Source organism: Xyrauchen texanus, chromosome 42 (genome assembly GCF_025860055.1).
Source record: "Xyrauchen texanus isolate HMW12.3.18 chromosome 42, RBS_HiC_50CHRs, whole genome shotgun sequence".
Classification (NCBI taxonomy): domain Eukaryota; kingdom Metazoa; phylum Chordata; class Actinopteri; order Cypriniformes; family Catostomidae; genus Xyrauchen; species Xyrauchen texanus.
The window spans coordinates 32,235,276-32,243,792 of NC_068317.1; the positions used below are offsets into that span (position 1 = coordinate 32,235,276).

General features: G+C 40.6%; 1 pseudogene; it reads left to right on the top strand.

Annotated features, from left to right (window-relative positions):
• The first annotated feature begins 4,917 nt into the window (after positions 1 to 4,917).
• On the top strand, positions 4,918 to 6,327 carry LOC127635046 (myosin-6-like; annotated as a pseudogene).
• The last annotated feature ends 2,190 nt before the right edge of the window (positions 6,328 to 8,517 follow it).

Here is an 8,517-nt window from a genome sequence, read left to right on the forward strand (position 1 = left end):
CGGCCGCTTGTACTCGTGACCTAGTTCTTTCGGTCATGACACAGCCTTCATGACCATAGGTGAGGGTAGGAACAAAAATTGACCGGTAGATCGAGAGCTTTGCCTTCAGGTTCAGCTCTCTTTTCGTGACAACGGTACGATAGAGCGAGTGCAATACCACCCCCCGCTGCCCCGATTCTCCGGCCAACCTCCCGCTCCATTGTCCCCTCACTTGTGAACAAGACCCCGAGGTCCTTGAACTCCTCCTGGGGCAATAGCTCCTTTAAATTTACTGCCAATTATGCAAAACAAATTGTATTTTACTGCCATAGATTAGGAGCAACAGAGAAATGAAACAGAAAAGGTTGCATTACCTTCTTCATCTGAGCCTCAGAGGAGTGGTGGGTCTTCTCTTGCAGAGAGCAACATGTTTGTTTATGTGTGGCTGTGTGGATGAAGAGGATACACGGCAGGTGCCTGAGGGAAAAGAAACATTTGCACAGCAGAAGTGAAAAGACTTGCAAGATAATAATTAATCATGATCTTTAAAGACCTTACAAACCTTTTGATCTAAAGGCTTCTCCTCAAATGTTTGAAATTAGTTTTGCAGACAAATATAAATTATGCCAATGAATTCTTCACAAAACAAAATGTATACTTTTTGTATTATTATTGTTAAGTTGAATAGTGAAGGAAAAGCAGCCAACAAGTGTCTAGCCTACATGTGAACTCCAATAATGTTTCAAAAGAATCCCAGCAGGATGCATCTCTTGAGTTTTGTTGAGAAAATGAAGAGAGTGTGCAGAGCCATTTTTTATGTTACTACAAAGTTTTGAATTACCATTATTTTAAAATGTGGTGAAGGTACAATGTGCCTTGTACAATGCTTTATGGAAAAATGCATACTCAAGGAGAAAAAGGCTCACAGGATTTCCAATCCGAGTCCATTTGCCCAAATAAATCAAACAGACTCTCCCCAGTCTCCATGAATAGCATGCTCAATGCTTATGATGTACAATGGGTCAAGTCACTGAACTTTCGGTGAGCTGTGACGTCAAAGGGTCTAAACAGCTGAGAATGAACCTTCTCAGTCTCACGGAAGAATGTGTATCGGAATGTTTCACCTTGTCATTGTAAGAGACAGAGCTGGAAATAAACCTCTAAAATCATGTAAGCAATGCTGCAGACAACTTCACACCTCCCTTAGCTTCTCAGCTGAGCGACTCAAAACCTTTAAACAACCTTGCTAAACTAAACACTTAAAAGCCTGAAGCGCTAACCAAAAGTTGCGTCCAACTGACTTTATGCTGTCAAGACCTTACCAAGTAAAAGAAAAAAAATAAATAAAATATATATATATATATATATATATATATATATATATATATATATATATATATATATATATATATATATATATCCTTTAGTGTTTTGCCTACTTAAATGTCCATGAAAAGTCCATTTATGATGGTTTGGCACATTTTAGTGCATCATTTTTATTGTATTTTTTTTGCTTTAGTTTCACCTTAATATTTAAATATATGATGTTTAACTCTGCGTCAAACCAACGCTGTAGCCTCACACACATCTCAATTATGTTCTGTTTATTTAGTTACAAGTTAAACACAACAAAAAACAACACATCAGTTTACAATTTTATATGTACCTGTGTGCTTTTACTCAATATGCAGTTTATTGTTCTATCAGGAAGACTTGCAGACTTGAGTGAAATTTAAGATGACATTTATTTGATGAATATAAAACAGAAATGTAATGTCTCTCTTTGGCATAAGCCCTGTCTGGCAGTCCCAATAAGTTGTATTCGGAACCGTCATATCCTGCCGGATATAGGAGGCAGGGGCAAAGAGCCTACCCCCATGCAGGACAGGACTCAACTTGTGGTGGTGGGGTGGTGGAGGTTGCCGTGATAGCAAACTTATAAAGCAATGGCTTACATGTGATTGGCTAGGATTTACCTAGCTAATGGTGTGATGATGTACAACTGCTAGTCTTCCCGCTAGATCTATGCTGCGCTAACATTTCTGTTAGTGAAAATCTGCTTGGTGTATTCTTTACGAGTTTTGACCATATATTTTAGTGTGGTGTACAGTAAATAACCTAATCATATTTCACAAGTTATGAAAACTAAAAACTTGTTACAAACAAAACAGAAATTGCTTTTCAGCATAAACAAAACCAAATTACTGCTTTTTCACTCTCTTTTCCCCAGACAAGTGCTCGACCATGCCCTCACCTCCACACACATGAAGCTTGTGTAAACTTTTAAAAGCATACTATGTTGAGATTCATTAGCGATAATTAAGTCTTACCAAGTAGCCTGGATTTATTGTGTTCATTTGAGGATTTTGAAAATACAATTTTGTTTGTTTCTAAGATACCCTGGAAGATAAAATCATCCAAGCAAAAAAAAAAAAAAAAAGTTTCCCCAATAATCGTGAATGTGTTGTATCCAGATAGCAAATTCTACAATATATCATATTTTTTTTCTAACTGAACAGGGTAAATTCATCTGAATTCACTTTAGTGTGAGTGGAAAACTGTCTTCTACTGATATTGAAACCTGTGAGTATGCTTTCATGTAACAAGATCTTTAAAATATCTACAAATATTTAACACAGCAAATGATTACTAATATGGGAGTTCTTGACATGGCATAGGCTGGCTTCAACACATTATTCAAGCAAAAACAACCAGGAGTACTTATTATAATATAACAATATTTATTATAATCAAGCAGTAATGAACACAGCCAATACTATCTGAATATAACACAAAACATAACAAGGAAATTCAAACTAATAGTGGAGCCAGATGCTAGTGTGTGGGTGTGTTTGTGTGTGTGTAGTTATGGTAACAAAGAAAGAAAAATGGCGGACTAGATCCAAAATGGCGGACTAGATCCAAAATGGAGGACTAGATCCAAAATGACGAGAAGGGTCTGGCTGCAGACTGTGGGCGATTGGAGCTCCACTCTCAAACAGGAAATATGTCACCTCCACTTCGTAAAAGTTTAGTATACTGCTTTGATATTGTGTGTGAAGATTAGGTGAGGTCACGTATATATGCGCTCGGTTAAATAAATAAATATATATATATATATATATGCGTTCGGTCGCAGTCATAGACAGTATAAGGCCGCAGTAGAGGTGACGTATATATGCGCTCCGGCGCAGTGGAGGTGACGTATTTCCGCTTTTGAATGGAGCTCCACTCGCCCCGTAGTCTGCAGCCAGCCCCTATTGAAAATGACAGAGCCAAAGATAATTTGAGTGTGGAAGGAAAGGAGAAAGAGTAGATGGCTGGATCAGTTCCAGAGCAGTGGATCTGATACCACGTTAGGGTGGAAATGAGCAGACACACAAAGGAAATTACGAAACAGGTTGGAGAATTTGTAACACCAGCCTGAGTCAGACATAAACCGCCGTGCCGCTCACTCCGTGAATATCAATGAGAGAGAGAGAGAGAGAGAGAGAGAGAGAGAGAGAGTGAACAAAGAGGTGCATGAAATCTAATTGAGGGTGAACACTCGCAACCGCAGGACTGAATTACTAGTTCAGATCACTCAATAAAACAACATTTCATCCAAAAATTATGATTTCCCAAATCAAAAACAGCAGCTTTTAGAAATAAACATAAGATTTAGTAGTGCAAGAAATCTGCCCAGATATAAAGCCTTACTTGGGAAATCCCGTGTGATTTCAGCAGGGTTGCCATTAGAAGTCCTGTGGTGTTGAGCGGTCAGGAGAAACTGTCTGAACTGTCTGAAAGTGAAAAGATGCATCTCTGCTTTATTCCTCAGGTCTGGTGATGGAGAGAAATACAGGAGATAGTCAACGTTGAGAGAAAATAAGGAAGAAGGGAAGGTCACGTTTTCCGTTTTTCAAAATAAATTCACTGTTGTCTTGCAGAGAAAAATTAATTAACCTTATTATAAGTATACTAGAAGACTTGAACTAGCTAAGTTAATCTTTCTCTACTGTGGCCAAATGGTGAGGTTAGAAAAACGTGGTCTCTTTGTTCTTAGTACAAAATAGGAGGGAAAAACTCCTTCAGTATGTGCACAAATACAGATGTCTCTTTAACAGCCAGTTGGAGCTTAGCTCAGAGAGGCCGAATTACATCTGTCCACTGGTTTTATTGACAAGATGATGTCATCGGTCATAGGCCACTTTCGACCAATGGTGTTTGAAACTGGGTCCATGGGCGGGACATCACATCCAGTTGTGAAATTGTGAAGGTTCCTGGGAAACTGAGTTCAATGTCTCACATTTGATTATAGAACAAAGGAGCCCTACAGGCGTATTCTATATCTTCTATGTAAAGCACTTTGAATTACCATTGTGTATGAAATGTGCTATATAAATAAACTTGCCTTGCCTTGCCTTGCCTATTCTTCTGAGCATTCCAAAAGATTGTTGAGCGCAGGTGAGAATTCAGATTGCTTTATTACATTAAAGAAGAAATGCAATACCTTTAAGTGGTTTAAACAATTGGCATATTACATGGGAGAGATTCATTGCTAGTGATCCAGTGGAATATACATGCCTTTGTTGGTTTCACAAATTGGCCATGGATGAAGCTCTACTTTAAAATCAAGCCTCTGCTAAAAACTGCTGAGACTGAGAATGAAATGGCCAACATGGAGGAAGTTGAAGCCAGCAGAAAGGAGCTATTGCCTGGAGTGGTGGTGTAGTGGGCTAAAGCACTAAACTGTTAATCAGAAGGTCACTGGTTTGATCCCCACAGTCACCACCATTGTGTCCTTGAGCAAGGCACTTAACTCCAGGTTGCTCCGGGGGGATTGTCCCTGTAATAAGTGCACTGTAAGTCACTTTGGATAAAAGCATCTGCCAAATGCATAAATGTGAATGTAAATATAACTCGAAGAAAAGATGGTTTCTATGCTCCAAGAGAAGAATGACCTGCAGCTTTCAGCTTGAGGCCAAAGTCAAAGAGCTGACTGAGAGACTGGAGAATGAAGAGGAAATTAATGTGGAGTTGGTTTCAAAGAAACAAAAGCTGGAGGATGAAAGTCCTTCACATAGAGGAACTTGAGGAAGAGCTGGCAGATGAGGGAGCTGCTCAGGCAAAGTTTGAGAAGCAGAAGGCAGATCTGTCCAGAGAACTGGAGGAGATCAGTGAGAGGTTGAAGGAGGCTGGTGGTGCCACTGCTGCCCAGATTGAGATGAACAAGAAACATGAAGCTGAGTTACAGAAACTGCGTAGAGACCTTGAAGAGGCTACTCTGCAACATGAGGCCACTGCTGCTGCACTGAGGAAGAAACAAGCAGACAGTGTGGCTGATCTGGGAGAGCAGATTGACAACCTTCAGAGAGTGAAGCAGAAACTTGAGAACGAGAAGAGTGAGCCTAAGAGCTTGATGATGTGGTGTCCAACATGGAACAAATCGTAATATTGAAGGTTAGTAACAACACAGAAACATGAGACAGAAAGAAAGATTATGTTAAACTGCTATGTAAATATATTTCCAATATATTTAATTAGAGCACACACACACCTGAGATGGAGAGAGTCCGCAGAAACCAGGAGAACATCAGTACTGTAAGTGAGTGTGTGTAAGGAAGTCAAGGTTTGCTTAAGTCTATAATGTTCCTAGAGGTTGAATTATTTTAACTCATTAGGACATGGTGCAGTCTGCTCGCCATGATTCTGATCTGCTCTGATCTGAGGAGGAACAGGAAGCCAAAACTGAGCTGCAGCGTAATCTCTCGAAGGTAAAGTCTGATTTGGCTCAGTGGAGAACCAAGTATGAAACTGATGCCATCCAGAGGACTGAAAAGCTGGAGGGTGCCAAGTAAGAAGCAAAAATTTACTTTGACTTCATGTTTTATTTTCTGGCTTATTATTTTTTATTAAGCTTTTAAACTCTCTTTATATTTATACAATTAGAAAGAAATTGGCTCAGCACCTCCAAGAAGCAGAAGAAGCTGTGGAAGCTATTAATGCTAAATGCTTAGACTGTAGCATAACAGAATAAAGCAAATGTGCAACTGAAACTTCTACCACATTGTCTTATTTCATAAATAAAATGGATCACCCGGTTTACCCCACATTGCACAACAAATGTAAGAATGTCTTGTGTTTTTATATTAATCCAATTTGACAAAAGCTGTGAAATCCCACTGATTGCACTGAAATTCATCCACAAATGTAGTTGTCTACGATAAATACTTCAATGAGTCCAAATACTTATTAGTCTTACTTTCTTATCAGGCGACAACTGACTAATTCTTGCCCAAGTCAGACCCCTCATATACACATTACACAATTACTGATAAACAATGCAGACAAAATCTTAAATATGTTTAAATCGATGGGCACAGATATTGTGAAATTTGACTTACCATCTGAAACAGTCCCAATAGATAAAAACATTGGAGAAAACATCTTTCAGAAGAGTGAACCCTCTAGGACAGATCTTCTCTATAGGTTAGAGTGATGTGACAAGAAATGGGTTCTGTTGCTCCAGTTGATAAAGTGGGTCATCCATAAGTGTTGAATAGAGGAGGAGTCTATACCAGAGCAATGGGGTTACTCAACACTTGAGACTATGAAGAAGGTATGGCAACCTCAGCACTTGTCACTTGTGCTATGTTAAGAGCTCCATCAAGGTTACCACTTACTACATTTCAGCCCTATATTCATGACGGTCTGTGCTTCGGATACAAGTGTCTGCCAAATGAGTAAATGTAAATGGGATGCAGTCTTAGCTTTTAAGAGATCAGAATTTAACACAGAGGGATCATTGTTCTCCCTCAATAGGTCATGAAACATAAGTAATAGGATCCCTTGACAATTAAAGGATGTCTACAATGAACGTGTCTGAAATACTTGATCACAATGTATGACAGAAGCTTAGCTGATCTTTTCCAGGTTATCTTTGTCCTCAAGGCTACATTAAAGGAAACAATGCCATTTAAACAAGACAACTTGTACTGTATGTCCCTTAGTTAGCTCCCTGAGGGACAGCAACAGACTTCAACATACACTATGCTATGTTACTTTGTGGTGTAAGGCATATGGGGGCTATTGATCAAGATTTTAGCATTGACACATGATGCAGGAGATGCATAGGGCAACTAGAAAACCAATATTTGTCTTGAGAGAGAACAAAAATATGATATTTATCTCTTCCATGAGACCCTAACCAATACACAAGCATAAAGGCACTGACTAAACATCTAATGCAATTTTATCTCAAATATTAATAATAAACCTTTCCTTGTCTGTCTCTTTTTTTCTGCGCTAGCGTATATACTACACTAGCTACTCTTACAACTTGTCAGTGCAACACTGAAAGTATTGTTACCTTTGTATGACAAATTGTCTGTGTGGCAGGGCGGAGGGTGGGGCCGGGTCGTGATCCTACACACCAGGTCCCGTATTAGGCTAATTAAGATTGGCCACTGACCGCGAGGGGAGAAGGGGCTCCTAACCGACCGCCTGGAGCGGTCAGGGGCGCAGGAGTTGCCTACTGGCCACTGAAACGCAGCAGGGTTTAAGACCGCCGCCCGCGAGCGGGGAGGGGCTCACTGCCGACCGCCTGGAGTGGGAGAACCGCTGCCAAGGGCGGGGGAGACCCTTTCTGTTCCCCGAGAACTCGGCAGGGCGTTCCGTCCGCCAGGGGCTGGAGGACTGCCTTTGATCCGCACAGAGAGGCGCGGCTGTCGTCCGATAGAGCGTGGAGGAGTGGCCGAGGAACAAGCTACGGCGTATCGGAGAACTGGCGAGTAAGAGTTTTTTATTTTTTCATCTCTCTCTCTCCTCTCTCTCTCTCTCACTGTCGCTCTGCGTTGGCCTTTTCCCTCTTTTAAATTTTACAGTGTTTTTTTGGGGGGTACTACACTGTTACAGGAAGTACCCCCCCATTTTAATTATTTCTGTTTCCCTCCCCTTGTCCGCTCCCTCGTCCAGGTAGATGGGGATGACCTGCTGGCAGACTAGACTTAAAGCACGCCTTCCCACGTCAGGCCCCGGTACGTCAGGCCGGGGGCTCCCATAGGGAGGAATGTGGCAGGGCGGAGGGCGGGGCCGGGTCGTGATCCTACACACCCGGTCCCGTATTAGGCTAATTAAGCCTCCGTGAGGGATAAAGGTCGACTGCAGAGGATCGTGCGGGAGAGAGAGATCGTTTACGGACATGTCCGTCATGTGTGTGTTTGTGTTGTCTTTTAAGTTTATCATTAAACTATTATTTATATTGAAAAGCCGGTTCTCGCCGCCTCCTTTCCATTGATCAACTTACAGTCTGTTATATTCCTCATCTGAAAGTTGATTTGGATTAAAGCATGTAAATCAAAGTTTTCAAACTGGAGTCCAGGAGGCACAAAAGTTTAGCTTTCTAACATTAGTCTAAAATGTAGTTAAAAATTGCTTTTGATGAGTATAATGGCAATATAAAAGCTAATGATTTAATTTAGCACAAAACATGTTATGTTTATATTATATCACACAACCTTTTCTCACACACAGTAAATGGGTCTTTAAACATGAAAA